Source organism: Lissotriton vulgaris, chromosome 10, assembly GCF_964263255.1.
Source record: "Lissotriton vulgaris chromosome 10, aLisVul1.2, whole genome shotgun sequence".
NCBI classification, from domain to species: domain Eukaryota; kingdom Metazoa; phylum Chordata; class Amphibia; order Caudata; family Salamandridae; genus Lissotriton; species Lissotriton vulgaris.
Window position 1 is genome coordinate 703,260,054 of NC_141698.1, and position 12,226 is coordinate 703,272,279.

A 12,226-nucleotide genomic window follows, 5' to 3' on the forward strand; every position below is an offset into this window, starting at 1 on the left:
GATCCCAAGGTACTAGATCGTCCACACGCCTGACACTGAAAGAGAAACAACAAAGATTACAAGTTCTCAAAATTGCCGCTTGTTCCTTCGAGGGCTCACGAGCGACGAGTGGGGCAGCCTTCAGAGCACAGGAACAAGAGGAAGCCTTGTTGGATTCCAGCTCTATTTATCCTTCTGCGGGAGGGCGGGGGCCCGCCTCAGGTACGCCCATGCGTGCGCGGACTTCCGGGCGAGTGTCTAGGACAACCCCTTCTGGGCGGGAAGGGCGTGCTCCGGCTACGCCGCTTTGGGCATACCAGCCGAAACACGCCCCCCGCCCACAACAGTTTCCCGGGGGGATCGGGGCACCCATCCATACGTTCGGGGGGACCGAGTGGTCTTCCCTTTCCATTCACAGTGCAGTCAGGTAGCAGGAGTTGTCTGAGGCTGAGGGGGTGGGTCTGAGGATGAGTACCTTCATCTTGTGCCAGTTTGTGTTTACAGTGCTGCTCTTTATTTAGTTGGTGACGTCCTTCATTGTGTCGTGGAGGTTGCTTTTGGTGGTATGTGGCTTCTTGGTGAGGAAGAGGATGAAGTGGATGTTCTTTGTGTAGGAGATGTTGTTGAAGTTGTGATGGTGGGTTACTTGTGTTAGGGTGGCCATGTAGATGTTGAACAGCGTCGGACTGATGGATGAGTCCTGGGGGACCCGTAGATGATGTCGGTGGTTTTGGATCAGAAGGCTGGGAGGCGGACGTTCAGGATTACTATTGAACAGCTTCCAAACAAAGGACTTGATGCATACTATTTGGCCGTAAGGAAAAGTGTGTGAAACCATTAAGGAGTTTTTGCTGTGTAGTTTGACAGCATATATTTGTAAGTAACATTATTTACAGTGTAAGAAAATGAATCATAATGTTTTGTTATTTTATGATTGTTTTAGATGTGTCATATTTACGTAAGAAATTGCTCTTAGAAAAAAACATTTAAGATGTTTTATTTCTATTTTTTATATTGTTATTGAGAATGTTGACTGTTTTTTTTTAAGATATCCTTATGGATTGTCTTTTTTTTGCCCGCTGTTATGTGATGAGTACTATTGAACTCACTGTTTGTAGTGAAGTTCAATATATTCTGAGAACAGCAAAAAAGGCAAATGAAATGTTTTACAAATTATTTTGTGTTGTAAAATATATATTGTAACTATGTTTTTTGTATCTACCACAGGTGATAATTTTATAATATCTATTTTTTTATTTTTTATTATGCTTACGGTACGTACAAGTAACTGACTCAGCTGCGGCCTTTGGAGGGAGTTTTAGTGGGGTAGGCAGGTGGGGCGGGGGAGCGGCAGGGTGGGGGGGTCATAGACAGCGGAATCTGGATGATTACAGGTAAGTAAACAATTAAATTATTAAAAGGAATTTCGTAGCCTGCTCCCTGCATCGCAAAATGCGATGCAGGGCACGGAACGAAGGGGCATATTATCAACAAAAGGCGATACATTATTGACGCTTTTATCGGCAGGAAACTGCTGATAAAGCGGCGATAATGGGCTTGATAATAGGGGCTTGGAAATTCCCATAGCAGCCCAGGTTCTGGTGTTAACTCGGGCTGTTATAGGAATTCACAAGGGCCTGTTATCAAGCCCTTTACCGCCGCTTCATCGGCAGATTTCTTCTGCCGATAAAAGCGGCGATAATCTAATATGCCCTAAAGTTTTACTACGCATGCTTTTACAAGTACTATCCATTTACCACGCATAATCTTAATAATGTCTTTGTGTTGACAAACACGCGTTGTAATGCCTGTGACTTACGATCAGTTTTTAGGTATACGTGTGACCAAGTCTGATAACATCAGAGTTTAAGGACATCGAAATCTCGTCGATCACAAAGAAAATACGAGGATGATAAAATGAAAGTAACAGATATAATAAAAACAACGGTGAAAAACTACTAAAATGGCACTGGACGGAGTACATGATCAACGTTTGGCGCCTCGGCACAACGTTCCAAATAAATCTAGATAAAATACGATTACTGATATATTACAAAAGTACAGCAGCGGATGACACACACAACCCGGAAAACAAAGCGGCAAATTTAATACCTGAAATAAAGAAAAGTTTGTTTGTTGAACTTGAATAAAAAGAAAAAAACGTGGGCTTCGAAACGAGGCTGCGCATGCGTAGAGAGTACAACTGCTACACATAAAAAAGGAAAGTTTTACATACTATCATAGAAATCAAGTGGCATATTATCAACAAAAGGCGATACATTACCGCCGCTTTTATCGCCAGTAACTGCCGATAAAGCAGCTATAATGGGCTTGATAATAGGCCCTTGTAAATTCCCATAGCAGCCCAGGTTCTGGTATTAACATGGGCTGCTATGGCAATTCACAAGGGCATATTATAAAGACCATTATCACCACTTTATCGGCAGTCTCCTGCCGATAAAAGGGGCGATATTTGTATCGTCTTTTGTTGATAATATGGCCCATTGCTCTTTTTTTAAATTCAAATGTGTTTTATTGATTTCAAAAGCAAAGACAGGCAATATGTTGCAATGGAAAGGCATCATATATAGAAAGCGGTCGAGACAGACATGCATGTCTTCTCCACAAATCAAACTGTAAGCAAGGTACATGTGCCAAATCATAAGTACGATGCAAAAACCGCAAGTGCTGAGCCTGGTAGAGAAGCAAAACTTCAGAAACAGAAACCAAGAACCCCCTCCCCCCCCAACCCCCCTCCCTCCCCAACCAGTGTGCCATACCAGTAAGACAATCGCCAAGGTGCCCATATTTCGTTTAGCACATCCCTTCATGAGGTCATGGAGGGACATGTGGGGTCTCTGTAAGGCTTAGTAAACGGAGATATCTAGGACATGTGATTTCGTTGAATTCAGTTGAGAGGAGGGATAATAATGGTAGCCAGACCTTCCGGAACGTGGCTGCGGACTGTGTGAGTGTAGCCTGAATACGCTCCATACCAAGTGTAAACCAGATTTTATGCAGCCATCCCGTGTGAGTGGGTCTGGTGGTCGATCCCCAGAGTAACAAAATGTGTTGTGATGCAGCTTGCATGGCGATCCCCATCTGACGTCCTTGGATTGATTTCAGGGGGAATGTAAGTGCATTGGGAAGTCCTAGGATGGTATAAGCTGGGAATCTCGAGATTTCAGTGTCAAATGTACTGTCTATGTCATCTAAGACCGCTTTCCAATAGTCCCTAACTTCTCGACATTCCCAGAGGAGATGAGTCCTCCAGCAGAGCGCACTGCGAGTTAGATTCCCTTTGTTGAGCCGAACAGGGGTGAGGTGCCAGTAAAGGGCCAGTTTCACTGCTGCCTCCCTGCCTGCTGTGTTGCGTGTGGTGTGGGAAGCCCTATATGTAGCTCCATTCCCGTTTTGTCAGGGTCCTCACTAACTCTGCTTCCCAGCGCCTCTGTCCCGCCGCTCGACCCGGTGCAGTGGGGGGTGTGAGCATTTTGTAGAGTTCCGAGATGAGACGTTTGTCCGATTCCTTCGTCACTAGCCACCTCTCGAACTCTGTCATACGTCTGCCAACTAAGGGAGCATAGTCCGGGTGCGTGAGCCAGTGCCAGATTTGAAAGTATTGGAATAGGTGGGGGGAGACAACATCATATCCCTGCGATAGATCGGAGAGGGAAGTAAAGCCCTGAAGATCGAAGAGATGACCCGCAGATTGGCAACTCGTACCGCGCCCTGTGAGAAGGCGTGGGGGTCAGTGCCCGGTGGGAACTCCGGGTTGTCTAGGAAGGGAGTGAGTGGGGAGGGAAAGGTCGTCAGGCCTCTCTTAACGGCAACCGTGTCCCAGACACGCATGATGGTGCGGGTGATGGGTGACCTCTGGAGGTACCGCGGTCTGTTGTGCCGGAGAAGGAACGGAACCTTCCAAAGGGATGTCTGAGCCATCGCCCTATCTTGAAACAACCATCGCTTTTCAGATTCCAGTCTATACCACTCCACCAAATAGTGGAGTTGGGAGGCCTGGAAATTTTGCTGGAGGTAGGGGATCCCAAGACCTCCCTCATCTATGCCCCGATATGCCAGCTGTTTGTGTAACCGTGGTCGCTTCCCCCCTCAAATGAAGTGGTGAAAGGCAGCCTGTAGGTTTGCTATAGCGGCAGCTGGGGGCAGCACTGGAATGGTTTGAGAGATATACAAAATCTTAGGCAGGCCTGACATCTTCACTGTCGCAACTCGCCCTAACAGGGAGAGCGGCTGTTTGGACCACCGCGCAAGGTACGCTCGAATCTGGTATGTGAGAGTCACGTCGTTGAGGGCAACCGTCGAGTCCGTGGAGGAAGTGAGGGAGATACCCAAGTACGGGAGTTGTGTAGTCGTCTGTAGGCCTCTTCTATACGCTGGTGCTCCCGCGAGGGAGTGGGCATTTCTTCCTAGGGGCAGTATCAGTGATTTCCCCCTGTTTATTTTGAAGCCGGTTAGGTCGCCGAAGGACTCTAGTTCCCCCAGAAACGCAGGAATTGAGTGTTCCGGGCAGTCAAGAGCAGCTATGATGTCGTCGGCGTATAGGCCGGTCGAGGGAGGTTCCCCACCAAAGTACTGCCATGGATGTTGGGGTTATCGCGGATCTTTTGCGCTAGCGGTTCTACATATAGAGCAAATAGGAGAGGCGAGAGTGGGCCCCCTTGCCTCGTGCCTCGTTGGATCTCGCAGGGGCTCGAGCGTAAGCCGCCCAAGTGAACCCGAGCTAGGGGACGGTGATAACAACTCGCGATCCAAGATTGAAAGCGGTCCCCTAACTGGAAGCGTGTCAGGACCCGCTGCAGAAAGGTCCAGTGGGGCGTGGCCAAGATGGCGGAGTGAGAGGACGTGTCTCGCCACAGCTCCTGCCAACGGCCTGATTCCAGCACCGGTTCCGACACCTTTTCCAGCTACAGCCTATGCTCAGGGCTGTCGGAACCGTCCATACAGCGGAGCAGACCCGGTGGGGGCTGCTGATGGCACCACGAGCGGCTGCAACGGACGAACGCGGCCCGAGGCGCCCCTCCCCCCTTCGTCCTGTAAGTGAGGCCAGCGTGGTGCGGTGGACGCGGTCGATCGGAGAGGCCCTGAAGCGGCGTCCCAACGCGGCCTGAGGCAGGTCCCACCCATGGGCTTCTGGAGGCTGCCCAGGGGCCTGCAACACTAGCGGAAGGCGCCTGGAGCTCGGCGTAGGTCGGCGGCCAGCCCGACAGGCGTTGAAGCATCACGGGGACACCGCGAGGCACAGAAGACGGCGGAGACAGGCCGCAGCGAGAGGTGAGAGCGGATCCTGGGCGCTGCGGGCGGCACTGTGGCTGGTCCTGGGCGGCACTTGGAGAACTGTGGCAGCTGGCCTCTCGGCGGGCATATCGGCCCAGCGTTTGACACCTGAATACCTGCTTCTCCTCGATTGGTCTAGCCCACGCCCGGGGCCTGGAGGGAGGTCCCCCCCCGGCAGAGACTGAGGTTGGTGGGGCCCGCTGGCTGGCGGCATGAGTGGCCGCGATACCGGAGAAACCCAGGTCTGCCTCCCTCCCTTCACAGTAAGAGGCGACCGCCGAGGGGTTGCGTCAGGGGCCCTCCCAGACATATGAGGTGATCGCATCCTGTGACTGCCCACCCCGGGCTGAAGCAGGCCGCCGAAAGAGCCACAAGGCCCGATCGCGTCACGCGGCGTCACGCGGCGGCCACCCCACGTGGCTCAAGATACCATTCGGCAGCATACCTGCCCAAATCCCGGCTGTTCATATCACGTTGTCGGTGGTGTGCGGTGACATTGGGAGGTGGCCTCACGGGCTCAGGCATTTCTACACCCCGACTCCCTCGAGTCCCACAGCCTGGACATTGCGAAAAGCGTAGCCCAACCCGACGGGCTGAGGGGGAGAGAGGCGCGTCGCAACACAAACCTGGAACTATAGTGGGGCACCCGTGCAGGTGAGGACCGGAGTGCGCATTGGCCGCGGTGGGGCCCGTCGCCCGCCTGCAAGCACACTGAGACGCGCGACCAGGTGCCCGAAGAAGGTCCCGGGACTCCGAGTGGCTGGCCCGTCAGGGAAGAGGGATGTTCACGGGCAGGCCGCCCCGAGGCAAAACAGTGAAGGACATGTTTGCTAAGTCTCAATCCCCACCGCAGAAGGACGCCGGGGCCCCGACGCCGAAGAAACTGGAGCGGCCCCCGGATGAGGGTACGGAGCCCATAACAAAGGCCTTCTTGGAGTCCCTCTTTGCCTCCCTGCGCGACGATATTCAGACCTTCAAAACTGAGTTCACTAGCGAGATCCGAGAAGTGCGGCGCGAGATGGATGGCATAGGGGAGCGGGTGGCGGACCTGGAGGCCAAGGGCGACAAACGGGAGACGGAACTCTCGACTCAGCAACAGGAGATTATCCGACTGCACGACCAGCAGGTGGACCTACAACTCCACCTGGAAGACCTAGAAAATCGCTCCAGGCGTCATAACATTCACATTCGTAATGTGGCCACTTCGGATGCCACCCAAGATGTGTTTCACTATGCCAGGGAGCTCTTCAACCACGTGCTGGAGAGGCCGCTGGACTCTCCTCAACAGCTTGACAGGGCACACAGGACCGGTCCGCCTCGTGCGGCTGCGGCGCCTCCTCCCGACATCTTAGTATGCGTTCAGGACTACCGTACTAAGGAGGAAATACTACAGAGGGCACGCCAGAAGCACCCGCTAGCGTTCCAGGGCACCTCGCCATTGCTGTTTCAGGATCTGGCGGCGCTCCCATTTCACAAGTGCCGGCTCTTCAAGCCAGTCACCTCCTTCCTACAACAGAAGGGCATTCCATACAGCTGGGGTCACCCCTTTCGCCTCGTTTTCAGACTGGAGAATAAACAGTACCAGCTCTGATCGGTCTCAGAAGCCTGCACTCTGCTAGGTATCGAAGTGACGACAGAGGAAGCGGAGGTCCAGGGAACGGCGCCAGAGACAGAAGGGAAGAGGCTGCAGTGGACCCAACAGTGTAGGCGGAGGCGAGTCAAGAAGCCTCCGGCGAAGGAGATCGCAGCAGGACAGTGCGCCGCGGTGGATGCTGTAGCCACGGATAGCGGCGCCGGTCCCACAGGATGAGAGACTCAGGATGCCGATTGATTTGAATGTCCGCTCTGGCCACCAGGCCGTTGGCGGGAGGGAAACTCCCGGATAGACTAGTAAGATTACCTTACTTTACTCCTTATTTCCTTTTCATCTTCGGATGAGAGACAATGACACTTTTCAAGAACGACAATGACAGTTTGCAGTTGGGGGTATGGGGGGGAGTTTGAGTTGGGGAGGATTCCGTTTGAGTTGGGGAGAATTCCTAGGGGTTGGACAGTGGGAGGGGGGATGGGACTGTGGTCCATGGTCAGCTGGCGGGGTAGTGTGTCGGCTTCCCTGGGGGAAGGGGGGGGGGGGCGGTGGCGGTTCGATGAGGTGGGAGACTCAACCGGATGGGGCGATCTGGGCACAGCGCTAATGGCTACCTGCCAGATTCTTTCTCCTTAGATGGGTCCAACTGACTTTGTTGTTCTCACTCTGAATGTGAGAGGGCTGAACAATCCAGTGAAACGCAAAGCAGTCCTCTTGCTCCTAGAACAATCCAAGGCGGATATCTGCCTCCTGCAAGAGACGCACCTCCTAGCTAGGGGCTGCCACCGCCTCCACTCTAGCAAGTTTCCGCTGCAATTTTTCTCCTCCTGCACAGAGAAGAAGGCTGGGGTGGCAATCCTGGTGGCACGCACATTCCGGGGGAAAGTACTGGGGAAAATAGCCCAAATCAAGGGAAGATTGCTGGTTTATAGGTTCACATTGGGAGACCTGCACTATACGATTGGTTTGATCTACGGGCCCTAATGAAGGTCAAGAGAAGTTTCTGCACACTGCGCTAACAGAGGCGACTGACACAATGGACCACCACTTTTCTATTGGGGGTGATTTGAATTTGGTCCTTGATAACTCACTGGACCGATCTTGCCAGCGCGCTAGCCAGGTGGGTGCTTTGTCGACAAAAGGTCTAGCCCGATTGAAAGATCTTGGGCTTGTGGACACATGGCGCGAGCTTCACCCAGGTGAAACTGACTACACGCACTTCTCAGCAGCGCGTAAGATGTATGCGCGCCTAGACTACCTGCTTGTCTCCACAGCTGCGCATTCGCTTATCACCAATACGGAAATCGGTACAGTGTCCCTCTCAGATCACGCCCCCGTCACGATCACCCTTGCAGGGCCAAAGGCACCGCGCGTGGGTAGGGTATGGCGGCTCCGGGACTTGTTGCTCTACAGGAAAGAGGCGGTCGCCAGAATCCAAGGGGCCCTAGAGGACTATCTGTCCCACAACGGTAACAGGGACACCGCACTGGCTACTCAATGGGCTGCGCTCAAAGCCGTGCTCAGGGGTGAATTCATATCGATCTCGGCTGCGGAGAATGTAGAGCGCCAAGTCAAGAGGGACGAACTCACCCAGAAGACCAGGGAGTTAGAGCACATTCACAGGAGGACGGAGGCGCCGAGGATTTGGCGCCAATTAAGGGCGGCTCGTCAGCAGTTGGCGGCACTGGACATCGACAGGGCGGAGTACGCAGCTTTACGGCTGAAGCACGCATACTACACGGGGTGGACAGATGCGGGCGGCTGCTAGCACATAAGCTCCGGACGATTTCTCAGAAAAGGTATCACCGGTGATCGAGCAATAGCAGGGGCCTTCAGCGACTTATATGCTACGCTTTACGAAGCAGCCACACCCGACCCGGAGGCCGAAGAGGCCTTCCTAGAGGCGATCCCATTGCCAGCTCTGACCCAGGAGCAACTGGAGGGCCTGGAGAAGGACATCCGCCCGGAGGAGGTCATCTCGACGATTTCCCGACTCAAACTCGGGAAGGCGCCGGGGCCGGATGGTTTCCCGGCGTGCTTCTACAAAACCTTCTGTGGTCAGCTCGCTCCGCTGCTGGCCAGACTCTTTACCTCATTCGCGCAGGATGGGGTGATCTCCTGGGATCTGCTTGAGGCCTCCATTGCAGTTATACCCAAGCCGGACAAAGACCACACTGACTGTGGGGCATACAGGCCCATCTCCCTGTTAAATGTTGACCTTAAACTCTATACAGGGATCCTTGCCTCCAGACTGGGCCCCTGCATGGGAGGTCTCAGTCAGCCGGACCAGTCTGACTTCATTCCGGAGCGACAGACCTTCGATAACACCAAACACGGGGCGAATACATGATGCTGGCCATCGATGCAGAGAAGGCCTTTGACAGGCACACTGGCCCTATCTCGGGAAGGTGTTGCTAAAGGCGAGTATGGGACCCAAGTTCCGGACCAGAGTGCTGAACTGCTATAAATTTCCCTCTGCCACGGTCCGGGTTAATGGTTTGTCCTCCCCCCGATTCGAGATCGGAAGGGGCACCAGACAGGGGTGCCCACTATCCCCTCTCTTATTCGCCCTCTACATGGAGCCGCTGGCACAGCTAATCCGATCTGACCCGGACGTTAAAGGTATTAAATTTGGGGCAGACGTCCATGCTATAAGTCTCTACGCTGACGACGTCTTGCTGTCCCTCGCAGAGCCCCGGAGCTCTCTCCCCGCCTGCATGGCCGCCCTTGACAGGTTTGGCAGTGTGTCGGGCTTTAAGGTCAATCTGACAAAGTCAGTGGCCCTCGATCTATCCCTGACCTTGACCACACACGCTGTGTTACAAAACCAATTTCCTCTGAAGTGGGCAACGGAAGCGGTCCCATACCTAGGCATTAAACTGGCGGCCTCCCTACAGACCACGGTGGAAGCCAACTACACCCACCTACGGCAGAAGGTTAGACGGGAGCTGGGACAGTGGAAACACTATCCGCTGTCCTGGTTAGGCAGGGTAGCGGCGATCAAGATGACGATTCTTCCCCAGATTCTTTACATCTTTCGCACTATACCTCTCGCCCCCCCCTAAGGGTTGGATTAAATTAATGCAATCAGAGCTCTTTCCATTTATTTTAACGGGAGGAAGCCGCCCCTGAAAGCTCAGATAGCGATGCTTGCCCCGGAACACGGAGGGATCGGGATTCTGAACCTAGCCATGTACTTCCAAGCGGCGCAATTATGCTTCATGGCGGAATGGGTCCAATGGGAGTCGGGGAAGCACTGGTTATTCCAGGACCAGGCGGTCGCTGGGAGAACACTGCAAGAGATCCCGTTTATACGCAAGGAGCACAGGCCCCGCAACCTGTACGTGTCTTACATCACGCGAGTCCCGCTGGAGATTTGGGATCAGGTTGGGGTGGAGCTCGGTCTCACCAGCTTGCCTTCACCTCTCACCCCCCTCTTTGATAGCCCCGACTTTCATCCGGGACTGGATGGGAAGGCTTTCGAACGATGGAAGTCTGCTGGTTGTCGCTCCCTTGGCCAGGTGTATGGTCCCGAAGGGATAGTCCCCTTTCCACAACTACGCCAAGACTTCGGCCTCCCGGAGTCCGAGCGACTCCGCTACTTCCAAGTCAGACACTGGGCCCTCAACAGGACAGTGAGATCGGAGGCTGACAGGTGACTGACGGATTTCGAATACTGGTTGATCACGCGCAAATCCGACAACCAGCTGATCTCAGACCTTTACAAACGGCTCACGCACAAGCACAAGTACACCTACAGCGCGAGTAGGGCTCGCTGGGAAAGAGAGATGGGGAGGTCCTTTACACATAAGGAGTGGGAAGGAATATACTATAGAGTGCGACACTCCGCTTACCATATGGGACTCACAGACACTCTTACAAAAGTGGTGACCTACTGGTACTACACTCCAGAACGACTATACGAAATGGACAGTAGCAAGGACCCCTTATGCTGGCGGGGTTGTGGACAATTGGGCACTCTCACGCACATACTCTGGGAATGTAGATTTCTACAGGACTACTGGTGTCAGGTATTGGATGACGTGGATAACCATTTTGACACTGAAATGCCACGCTTCCCTTCTTACGTCCTTTTGGGGCTCCCTAACGCATTGACCTATCCATTAAGATCACGAAGGGGACGCTTGATGGCCATAGCACTAGGCTCGGCGCTACAAAACATCCTAGCACACTGGCGCACTACCCTTATCCCCACGTATCAAGGTTGGCTCCACCGACTGTGGATGGTCCTGGGTATGGAAAGACTTTCATTGTATAAGGCGGGGAGGGGGCTAAGTATACTGAGCTTTGGCGGCCGTTTCTAGCCCTCCTGTCCTCAGAGTTTGTAGAGGTGACCTGCCAGAGGTATCTGAGATTGTTGAGGCTGACAGAGACTGCCCTGGAGGAGAAGGGCACCAAACCCGCCTTGGGGACGGCTGAGTGAAGTAGTACCACCAGCTGGAACGAGATTGTGGACCACGGGGGGGAGGGAGGGGTGGTATGAGGGGGGTAGGGACCGTTGGGGTTGGGGCAATGGGGTAGTGGGGGTGTTGGGCACGGGGAGGGATAGGTCGGTTAAGATAGGGGGAGTTGGGGTTGGTTGTTCAAAGAGTGTGTTGACCGATAGCGAGGCCATGTAGAGAGAGGGAGCTATGATACACGTCGGCGACAGGGGGTGTGGGTCAGTGGATGGAATTGGGACGGTCTTGAAATAAGACTGCAATGTTTGAAACGCGGCGGGCCCATACTGGGTTGTAGGCGGCTTGCTGTGTATAAGCCCGCCCTGTGATAATTGCATAGTCCTGGCCCTTCTGCTGTAGTCGAACCCTAGCTCTTATGGCAACGATTGGCAACCACTCTCGAGGGTTGGTGTCTGCACTGTGTTAACTTACTCAATAAAAGATATTTAATACTAGAAAGGTCCAGTCAACCCGGTCAAACGCTTTTTCAGCGTCAATGGCCAGCAGAGATGAGTCTGATTGTTGGAAGTGGGCCTTGTCAACCAGGTGGAGTATCCGTTTGGTGTTATCACTACATTGGCGGTTTGGGACAAAGCCCGATTGGTCGTGCTCCAGAACCCCAGGCAGGTAGGGCCCAAGGCGTGCAGCCAGTACACCTGTAAAAAGCTTCAGGTCCAGATTGAGGAGGGAGATAGGGCGAAACGCCGAGCAGTGTGTGGGGTCTCTGCCAGGTTTAGGCAGCACTACAATTGCAGCCTCCAACATATGCGCAGCTGAGTGAGGACAGGAGCGAGTAGCGGGCTGAAGGTTTCGTAAAAACCGGCTGAGAAGCCGTCTGGCCCCGGGGACATGAGGGGGTGGAGGCGAGATATAGCTGCCATCACCTCATCCAAACGTATGGTAG